Genomic DNA, 11,521 nt, shown 5'->3' with positions numbered 1-11,521 from the left:
TGGCTGGGATATTACTACAGAATGAGTTTGTGTGACCGGATAGGGCGGTATACTGGAGAAAGGGGATGTGGGGAAAGAGTCATCTGTAGTCGGGGAATTAGCTCAAATGGTAGAGCGCTCGCTTAGCATGCGAGAGGTAGCGGGATCGATGCCCGCATTCTCCAAATGTTTTTTTTCTCTCTCTTTAGTCACATTATTATATTATCCCCTTAACCCGTTCATGACCCAGCTATATATATTTTTTTCTGGCTCACATTTTCTTTTTCTGCTTTACCCTCTAAGGGTGCATTCACACCACGTTTTGTACATACGGGTGCCGGATCCGGCGGGGGGAGGGGCAAACCGGGCGCTCCCATACCCTGGCCGGATCAGCCCGTGACTCCATTTATTTTAATGATCCGACCGGAGTCAAACGGTGACTGCGGTCGGCTCAGTTTTGACCCGTATCCGGTTTTGGACCGGACCTAAAACCGTAGTATACTATGGTTTTAGGTCCGGTCCAAAACCGCATACGGGTCAAAACTGAGCCGACCGCAGTCACCGTTTGACTCCGGTCGGATCATTAAAATAAATGGAGTCACGGGCTGATCCGGCCAGGGTATGGGAGCGCCCGGTTTGCCCCTCCCCCCGCCGGATCCGGCACCCGTATGTACAAAACGTGGTGTGAATGCACCCTTAGACCCATAACATTTTTTCTTTTTCAACTGACAAAGTTGTATTGGGGCTTATTTTCTGCATGGCGAGTTGGACTTTCCACTGGTTCACTTTTTTTTTTTTTTTTCTTTTTTTTCATACAGTGTATTACAAAGCCAGAATAAAATTATATGTAGGGCAAAATAGAAAAAAATATGGAATTGCACAATTTTGTAGGGCAATAATTTGTTCAGAGTTTAAAATACGGTAAATCTGACATTCCATCTTTATTTTATGGGTCAGTACGATTCCAATGATACCAAACTTGAATAATTTTTGTTCCATTTTATGGTTACAAAAAAAATGTAAACCTTGAATAATTTACTAAAAACTTTGTTCATTTCCATCTTCTCAACCCTATAACTTTAAAAAATTTTTTTACCTATGGAGCTGTTTTAGGATTTGTTTTTTGCGCCATGAGCTGCAATTTTAAACAGTAGCACTTTTGTGTAGTTCTGGCTTTTTATCACATCTTTTTTGGGATCTAATGTAATAAAAAAAAATCAGCAATATTGGCATTTGGAATTTTTTTGCGTTACGTCGTTCACCGGGCAGGATCAGAAACATAATCAGAAAAATACATGTGTTTTTTTGTACAGTGTTTTATTTAAAAAATGGGAAAAGCGGGGTGATTAAAATTTTTATTAGGGGAGCGATTTTTCTTTCTATTTTTAAAAACCTTTTTTTGCTTTTTCTATACACACTTTTTGCCCCCCCTAGGGCCTATCATAATCCATCATCAGATGGCTTACATAGATCAATGTAATGCTATTGCATTACATGGATCTATGAAATCTGTGCTCGATTGCCAAGGGCTGTCAAAGGGAGCCCTAAGCAATCACAGAGCCAGGGAAGATGCTGAGAACAATGTGAGGCCTCAGGCTTCCCTAGCAACCCATAGCCCCATCGCAGGGGGGCTATGGGACCACTAGACACCTAAACTAGAGCTGCTCGGTATGACCAAAAATGTGTATCACGGTATTTTAGTAAGTTATGGCAGTTCCACAGTATTTTCAACCCCCCCAATTATTTGACCCCTGGGCGCTGACCCCCCCCCCCCCGGTTCATCAGCCCAGTGCTGCGCTGTCCCCACATTGGGGAACTAATCATATGTGACCCGCGAGTGCTGCTTCTCTACCCCCCCCCCAAATAATTATCAGCCGCTGCACTGTACTGTACTATCCTGTGCCTGGGCTGCAGAAATAAACTTTCACTCCCTACGTTCCCCCGTTGCTCCGGTACCGGCCTCACGGTCCTCTTGCTGCTTCCTGGGGATGGGAACGTCACAGAGCCGTCAGCGTATCACCGGCCACAGCGATGTCCCGCCTCGGCCGGTGATAGGCTGAGCGCATTGTCATGTATGAAGCTGGCCTGCTCCTTACATGACATAGCGCTCAGCCGTCTCACCGGCCGAGGCAGGACATCGCTGCGGCCGGTGAAACGCTGATGGCTCTGTGACATTCCCATCCCCAGTGTGAGGCCAGTACCGGAATAACGGGGGAACGTAGGAAGGTGAAATAAAGTTTATTTTGTTTATTATTGTAGCCCGGGCACAAGGATAGTACAGTACAGCGCAGCAGCTGATAATTATTTTGGGGGGGGGAGAGAGGCAGCGCTCGCGGGTCACATATGAATAGTTACCCGATGTGGGGGACAGTGCAGCGCTGGGCTGATAATTAATTGGGGGGGGGGAAGAGAAACAGAACAGCACCCGCGGTTCACATATGATTAGTTCCCCGATGTGTGTGGTGGACAGCGCGCTGAGGCTGATAATTCATTCATTCGAGGGGTATTGCGGTATGGGAAAAATTCATATCGTGCAAGAAAAAAATTTCAGTATTCGGTATGAAACGGTTTACCGCCCAGCACTAACCTAGACCACTAGACACCAGGAAATAGTGGCATTTAATGTTTAAATGCTTTGATCTGTATAAATCATGGTATTTAAGCAGTTAAATGACAGACATCAGATCGATCTCCGATGTCCGTCATTTCCAGCAGATGTCAGCTGCTGATAGCAGCGGACATCTCCCGGTCATGACGCGGACCCGACCCGCGGGCCCCCGTCATGTCTGCCCACCTGACCCATGATATACATGTATGTCATAAGTCGGGAAGGGGTTAAAGGAGAACTGTGGTGAAATGTGTTTGATTACTCTTGTGCCCGGGCTGCAAAAACTAAAAAAAACAAACTTTAACTCCCCTTCCTACGTTCCCCCGTTGTGCCGATATCGGCATCTCGGTCCTCCAGTGCTGGTGTTCTTCCTGGTTTCCGGGCTTGGTGACTCGTACTGCGCTCAGCATATCGCCAGCTTTAGCGATGTCCTGCCTCGGTCGGTGATAGGCTGAGTGCACTGTCATATAAGGAACCTGGGCTCCGCCTTCTCCCTGATGATCGGGCTCCTTACATGACAGTACGCTCAGCCTATCACCGGCCGAGGCAGGACATCGCTAAAGCTGGCGATACGCTAAGCGCGGTATGAGTCCAGAAACCCGGAAGAAGACCAGCACCGGAGGACCAGGACGCCGATATCGGCGCAACATAGGAACGTAGGAAGGTGAGTTAAAGTTTGTTTTGTTAGTTTTTGCAGCAGCCCGGGCACAGGTATAATGAAATATAATTAGCCACAGTTCTTTAATGACGCAGTGATTTTTCATTTTTGCATTTTTTTTTCTTCTTGCCTTTCAAAGTACAAAACTCAATTTTCCATCTACAGATATAACTCAATTATCCATATGCACATAGCCATATGTATCTGTGGCATAACTCATGTTACCACAAAATCTATGACTAAGCCCAAAAAATTATATTTCTGGGGCAAAATGAAAAAAAAAAAAAGAAACCAACAAAAAAACGAAATTTTGCAACTTTTGGGGGGTTTAATTTCTACACAGTGAACTTCACCGTAAAAATGATGCTATCTTTATTCTTTAGGGCCACACAATACCTGATTTATATAGTTTTTATTTTATTTTAGTACTTTTTAAAAATGATAATGTTTTCTAAGAAAATGAGTATACTTAAAATTGTCCTCTTCTGACCCCTTTAACTCTTAAAGGAAAATGGTCAGCTTGCTCTCCCTGCACTTACCAGTAGTACTGGCTGATATTTAAGTTTTTCCGTATATGCTAATTAAGTTCTAACTGGCACAGGCGGGGTAACTGGCACTCTGACTTCACCGCCGCCAGCCGCAGTGCTGCCCTGCTCATCAATATGCCTCCCCCTCCCTCCACCTCTCCCTCTTTTCCCCACTCTGTAATGAAGAGGGAGAGGCGGATATGTACACTGTTTGCCATTTTCACTCTGGCTCTATACAGTGGATCATTATAGAACCCACTCTAGTCCAACAAGTTGTCTGTACCCTTCTCGCTTCTCGGCCTTTTGACTAAGATCAAGTGTAGTATCTGTTCTTATCAGTTTCATGCCGGTGGCAGACTACGCCGTTATGGAGTTAGTGGGGATGGGTGCTGCATGGTAGGAGACAGGTGAACCAGGGCATTCTGGGGCTGCTCCGATATGACCTGCTTCTTTCAGGTCTCGCCATGAGGTAGAGGGGTGTAGAGCCGAGGTGCTTCTGTGCCTCGGGGAGTGGTGACCCTGAGGTGCCGAAACTCACTGGGTGTTAACTCACTGAGTGAAAGCACTGCACCATACTCTTCACCTTTTGGCACTCACCCTTGGTATCCCGGCCTTCTGGCTAGGATCAGGGAAATTTTTATAGATCCGGACGGATGACCGGGCAGTATATCTGCACTCATTCACTTATTTATTATTTTTGTATGTCACTGTGCCGCGTTCGTGTTTTTCTTTGTACACAGGATTGTCAGGATGCGGTAGCCCTTCTGGGTGTCCCTCCTGGCGGTCTAGGGGAGGTGTGTGTGGCCATTAGGTTCCTCACCTCCCTGCAACCCCTGGGCATCTTGGCTTTGGTTAAGATACCATCAGTATACGGCTCCTGGCTGATACCTTGGTTAAAGCCTAGGTTAAAGCCAGGGGCATTTGTCACTCCTTAGTAGCTTCTGCGAAAAGGGGCATCGAACCTGGAACCTTGCAGGAGCCTTTTGGCCCGGAGGTGAAGGGTAGGCTTGTTGGGGGGCCTCTCTCCTGTTGGAGAAGGGCTTAGCAATAAACCGCATCCTTTGTGCACGTTTTTTTTGTGTGACACGTTTGCACTTTTTCTTGCACTTTGGGTGATAGAGAGCACTTGCCTCGGCTCTAAAAAAAAACTTGTCTGTACCCTTCCTTCCCAAACACAGTCCTCAAGTACCTCCAGCAGGTCATGATTTGAGGATATTCCATAAAGTGAACACTTGTGGTGATGCCTGACCATTAAAGGGATACTCCACTGGAAAACTGTTAACTTAACTGGTGCCAGAAAGTTAAGCAGATTTGCAAATTACTTCTATTAAAAAAAATCTTAATCCTTTTACTTATCAGCTGCTGTATACTACAGAGAAAGTTATTTTCTTTTTGAATTTCATTTCTGCCTGACCGCAGTGCTCTCTGTTGACACCTCTGTCCATTTTAGGAACTGTCCAGAGCAGGAGAGGTTTGCTATGGGGATTTGCTTCTACTCTGGACAGTTCCTAAAATGGACAGAGGTGTCATCAGAGAGCACTGGGGTCAGACAGAAAGGAAATTTAAAAAGAAAAGGACTTCTTCTGTCACATACAGCCACTGATAAGTACTGCAAGGATTAAGATTTTTTAATAGAAGTAATTTACAAATCTGTTCAATATTTTGGCACCACTTGATTAAAAAAAAAAAATGTTTTCCGGCAGAGTATCCCTTTAAGAAAATCCTGAAAACATGACCTTTGGGGGTACTTGGGAAACACTGTAGTAGACCATAAGGCCTGAACCACTTCCTGTTCACTTCCAGTTTTCTAGACCAAAGGAGTCATTGCCCACAAAAATGTCCTGCTCACTCCCCTCCTCTGTAAGGCTATGTTCACACTATGGAATTTCTGAGTCCCATTAATTTTTATGGGATTCTGCTGTGCTGTTCACATAGCAGAATTTTTCATGCAGACATTCCCCCCGTGTGAACATAGCCTAATCCTACCTTCCCCTAGGCTCTCTGCAAAAAGGTTTCTGTGCTGGAAAAATGAAGCCTGCATTCAAGAAATACGAGAAAGTGCCTGCGTGCGCGAAACCGGTCGCTTGTCCCTTGTTCCCTCCATGTCCTGTTCCTGCCTCCAGCAATTAGATGATCTGAGTATTTAAATGATTTCAAGCAATTACAGTGGGTGAGTGCAGATTTATTCTCTTCTAAACACATTCTGCACCCTCAGGTATTGCTCTTATACCAGTGATTCCCTGGAAGCCTGGTTGAAATTGATGTCCGGCTGTAATTGCCTTAGGAGTTTTTGCATACAGTGCCACTCGCCCTCCCATTTTGTGCATAAAAGCTAAAAATTCTCCCGCAATAAAAATCAATCTTAAAGGGGTACTCCACTGGAAAACAATTTATTTTAAATCAACTGGTGCCAGAAAGTTAAACAGATTTGTAAATTACTGTTATTGATATTGAAATTATGTGTTTTTACATCCATTATATACCATTTAGTATACATTTCCCTGCCCCCACAGTCTAAAGATTAGTTTCAAACACAGCCACAGTAGGCATGGCCAAAGAACTAGTTTTTTCGCTTTATGTGAGGAAAGTAGGTGGGGCCTAAGCGCAAATATATATTTTTTGTTGCAGCCATATTGGATTTTTTTGCGCAAAAATTGCTGGTTACTAGTGTCAAGACAAGCGATAACTGTATAAATAAAACATTTTTGAGCTTAAAGTTGTACTCCGCCCCTAGACATCTTATCCCCTATCCAAAGGATAGGGGATAAGATGTCAGATTGCCGGGGTCCCGCCGCTGGGGACCCCCGGGATCGCTGCTGCGGCACCGCGCTATCATTACTGCACAGAGCAAGTTCGCTCTGCACGTAATGTCGGGCGATACAGGGCTACAGAGCATTGTGACGTCATGGCTCCGTCCCCTCGTGAGTGCCGGTGCAGTGATCAAGAAATAAATATCTATAAAACTCAATGGCCCTCATTTACTAACAGGATCCCGACACTTTTTGTCGGGTTTTGCGCCAGAATCTGCGCCAGAATTTGCGCCAGAATCTGGCGCACAACTCGACAAAATCAAAATCACTCAGAGTGAAAAAACAACAACAAAAGGGGCGTTTTTCCCGATAAAAGGGGCATGTTCCCGACAAAAAGAGAAAAAACACTCCGAGTGTGAAGAAAACTCACAGGAAAACCTGTGAGTTTTGCTTCACAGAAAACCGACAGCTCAGAGCTGTCGGTAAATTCCTCAAAACTGACTGAATCCTTCTACCCCCAGCATGGAACAGGGTCTGTTCCATGTTGGGGGTAGTAGTAGAGGGTCTGAGGGATTGATCGCACCGGGTCTCACCTCTGAGACCCGATCTGATCAGATGTTATTAAGCAGGTGAGCGGGTGCCATGTTCCGATCCCCTGCAATGTACAGTAAACTTTCATTTTTAAATTCCCCACCGAGGAGCCAATCAGGGCTCCTGTCAGGGTTTTAATATAGAAGCGCTAATAGAGTTTTCATTCATTGGCAGCCAGGGGAGGGAGAGCATGAATATTAATATGCGCAGCTGGGGGGGGGGGGGGGGGTCAGTATATACATAAATATGCACAGCGGGGGTCAGTATAGATATATAATAGCGCAGGGGGGGGCAGTACATTTATTCAAGCGCAGCAGGCACTAAGTTTGATATAGCGCAGCAGGGGGAAAGATATATACCCCCCCCAGCGATTCTATACACCTTTGCCCACCACAGCGTTTCTATATTAAAACCCCGACAGGAGCCCTGATTGGCTCCTCGGTCCCGCCTATTCAGGGCTCCTGGTGGACTGGTGGGGAATTTAAAAATTAAAGTTTACAGTACATTGCAGGGGATCAGAACATGCCGCCCGCTCCCCTGCTTAATAACATCGGATCGGGTCTCAGAAGTGAGACACGGTGCGATCAATCCCTCAGCCCCTCTACTACCAACCCCAACATGGAACAGACCCTGTTCCATGATGGGGGTAGTAGTACAAGCACTAATGTAGTCAGAATTTGCAGAGACTTTTTTCTGTCGCACAGAATACATTTTGTGCGACAGAAAAAAAACCTGCGACAGAAAGAAAGGGAAATTGGGCGACAGATTAGTAAATAGCATCAGAAAAAAATGGAGTAAAGGACTTACAAAACACAAACCGACACTCCACTCTTAGTAAATGAGGGCCAGTGTGTGTGGGTGTGTGTGTGTATGTATGTTCCAGCATCACGTCCAAACAGCTAAAGATATTAACATGAAACTTGGCAAACATGATACTTATATGTCAACAACAAACACAGGGTAGGTGATTTAACCCTTACTCACACCCATTTGCCAGGGTCGGGGTTTTTGTTTAAAGTCCCATACAAGTCAATGGGAAATATAATAACTTCCAAACGGCTGGAGATATTTCGAAAATACTTGGTCACATGTTACTTATATGTCCACTTAAAATATATGATAGTTAATTTAACCCTTAACTACCCCCATTTGTGAGGGTTGGGTTTTTTGTTTAAAGTCCCATGCAAATCAATGGGAAATGTATGTTCCCACATAACTTCCCTACAGCTGGAGATATTTCAATACCTGGTACACCTGGATGGGATAGGAGGTCGAGATAGGAGGATGGGATAGGAGGTTGAGATAGGAGGACGGGATAGGAGGTCGGGATATGATGACGGGATAGGAGGTCGTGATATGAGGACGGGATATGACAACAATATATGAGGATGGGATATGAAGTCAAAAGCTTCCTCCTTTGTTTATTTTCCTCCCCAACAAGGATTAGGAAGGAAAAACCGGGCAATGCCGGGTACTCAGCTAGTATATATATATATATATATATATATATATATATATATATATATATTTTTTTTTTTTTTATAACATTTTTCAATAATAATTTTTTTTTCTTTAATAATTACTTAAATAACACCTTTTCCCAAAAAACTAAGCAAAAAACAAACAAAAAAATAAAACTACAACCATTTCTGTGATTTCTACACTATCAAAGAGCTGACGTGAAATTTTTAATGTAAACTGGACTCTCATGTAAAGCAGACAATATACGTGGACACGCCCACTTTTACAAAACTGCCATGAGCAGTGTAAACTGCGGCACAAAGCTCTTTGAAAATGTGGACGATACTTTTGGCGCCAAAATTTTGGCGTGAAATTTATTTTTTTTGGCACAAAATTCTTTGAGAATCTCCCCCATGACTGTATCATTTCTATACTAAATATTTATATAACTCGGGTAGATCCATGCTAGTTTGCTAAACATAGAGTATGTACTATTGTATTAATGCTTGTATGTATGTCTTATTTGGTTTAGCTAATTAATGTTTTATTAAATGTTATCAACTTTGCTGGTTACCGAGTGATTGTTAATTTGGTGGGATACACTGGGATAATTTGGTGGGATCATAGTTGTACAAAACTTAATCAGTGTTTCTGGGTGTTTACAAACATATTTAGGCCCTATAAATTTAGCCTGTACTTCCTGCTTCCGTTTCATATAGTTGGTGGCCATTTTGGGGACTCTAACAAAGAAAGCACATGGTCGGGGGAGGGGCAAGTTTTGTTGTACTCATCCTAAAAACCACAGTTGGTGTAGTCAGCAGGATTTCCCACAATAAGTGGAACTGCAGACAGGATTATCACCCTAGAACCACAACGAATGGCGTAGTCGGGCAGGATTTTGTCGGAAATTGAGTATTGGCAGTTGGTATACAAATTAAAAATATATTTTCCCAGCATTTCTGTTCAGGGGATTGAGTGGGTCAGTATTCCTGTACATGGGGTGATCACAAACAAAAATTGCTTGATCGAGAGGTCTTTTGTATACTGAAGCTGGGAATTAGATTCCCAGCAGGAATGAACAAAAGACAAGATGTTATCCTGCATTATTAACCCCTTGGGGACGGAGCCCATTATAACCTAAAGGACGGGAGCATTTTTTGCAAATCTGACCTCTAACACTTTAAAAGAGTACTCTGGTGCAGAGTACTCCTGCAACGTCCTGCCCAGGCTGCAAAAAAATGAAAGTAAACCATCTCTCACCTTCCTGGGTTCCCACGGAGCGCTGCTACAGCTGATCGGTCCTCCGGTCCATCTTCCTCATACTTCCGTGTGAAACGAAGCGTCACATGGCGCTCAGCCTATTATGGGCCGAGGCTGAACATCGCGGCGGCCGGTGATAGGCTGAGCACCATGTGACGCTTTGTTCACACAGAAGTATGAAGAAAATGGACCGGAGGACCGATCAGCTGTAGTGGCGCTCCGCGGCAACCCAGGAAGGTGAGAGATGGTTTATTTTCATTTTTTTTGCAGCCCGGGCAGGACCGAGCAGGAGTACTCTACACCAGAGTACTCCTTTAAGCATTAAAGGAGTACTCTAGTGCAGAGTATTCCTACTCCGTTCTGCCCGGGCTGCAAAAAAAAATGAAAATAAACCATCTCTCACCTTCCTGGGTTGCCGCGGAGCGCCACTACAGCTGATCGGTCCTCCGGTCCATCCTCTTCATACTTCCGGGTGTAACGAAGCGTCACATGGCGCTCAGCCTATCGCCGGCCGCCGCGATGTTCAGCCTCGGCCGGCGATAGGCTGAGCGCCATGTGACGCTTCGTTACACCCGGAAGTATGAAGGAGATGCACCGGAGGACTGAACAGCTGTAGTGGCGCTCCGCGGGAACCCAGGGAGGTGAGTGATGAATCATTTTCATTTATTTTGCAGCCCAGGCAGGACGGAGCAGGAATACTCTGCACTAGAGTACTCCTTTAATAACTCTGGGATGCTTTTACTTAAAAATTTGATTCCGAGATTGTTTTTAGTGACATATTCTACTTTATGTTAGTGGTAAATTTTCGTCGATACTCACATAATTTCTTGGTGAAAAATTCCAAAATTTCAGGAAAAATTTGAAAATGTTGCATTTTTCTAACTTTGAAGCTCTCTGCTTTTAAGGAAAAGGGACATGTCAAATAAATTACATATTGATTCACATATACAATATGTCTACTTTATGTTTGCATCATAAAGTTGACATGTTTTTACTTTTTGAAGACATCAGAGGGCTTCAAAGTATAGCAGCAATTTTCCAATTTTTCCAGAAAATTTCAAAATCTGAATTTTTCAGGGACCAGTTAAGTTTAGTGTTACGCCGAGCGCTCCGGGTCCCTGCTCCTCCCCGGAGCGCTCGTGGCGTTCCACTCTGCAGCGCCCCGGTCAGACCCGCTGACCGGGAGCGCTGCACTGACACTGCCGGCGGGGATGCGATTCGCATAGCGGGACGCGCCCGCTCGCGAATCGCATCCCAAGCTACTCACCTGTCCCAGTCCCCGGCTGTCACGTCCTGGCCCAATCAGTCTAATTAGCTTCCACCTGCTCCACGTCCATATAACCTCACTTCCCCTTCCCTGCTTTGGCGGATCTTGTTGCCCTTGTGCCTAGAGAAAGCGTTTACTGTGTTTGCCATATCAGTGTTCCAGACCTCTTGCTATCACCATTGACTACGAACCTTGCCGCCTGCCCTGACCTTCTGCTACATCTGACCTCGCCTCTGTCTAGTCCTTCTGTCCCACGCCTTCTCAGCAGTCAGCGAGGTTGAGCCGTTGCCAGTGGATACGACCTGGTTGCTAACGCCGCAGCAAGACCATCCCGCTTTGCGGCGGGCTCTGGTGAATACCAGTAGCAACCTAGAACCGGTCCACCGACACGGTCCACGCCAATCCCTCGCTGACACAGAG

The 11,521-nt window shown here is 45.0% G+C and overlaps 1 non-coding gene and 1 pseudogene across 1 annotated transcript; both read left to right on the top strand.

Moving 5' to 3' along the window:
- The first annotated feature begins 91 nt into the window (after nucleotides 1–91).
- TRNAA-AGC (transfer RNA alanine (anticodon AGC)) lies at nucleotides 92–164 on the top strand. The gene has a single exon. It is a non-coding gene; the product is annotated as a tRNA-Ala (tRNA).
- Nucleotides 165–4,059: 3,895 nt separating this feature from the next.
- On the top strand, nucleotides 4,060–4,238 carry LOC130274689 (U2 spliceosomal RNA; annotated as a pseudogene).
- The last annotated feature ends 7,283 nt before the right edge of the window (nucleotides 4,239–11,521 follow it).

This window comes from Hyla sarda, chromosome 5, assembly GCF_029499605.1.
Source record: "Hyla sarda isolate aHylSar1 chromosome 5, aHylSar1.hap1, whole genome shotgun sequence".
Lineage (NCBI taxonomy): Eukaryota > Metazoa > Chordata > Amphibia > Anura > Hylidae > Hyla > Hyla sarda.
This window is presented reverse-complemented; position numbering and strand designations above follow the sequence as displayed.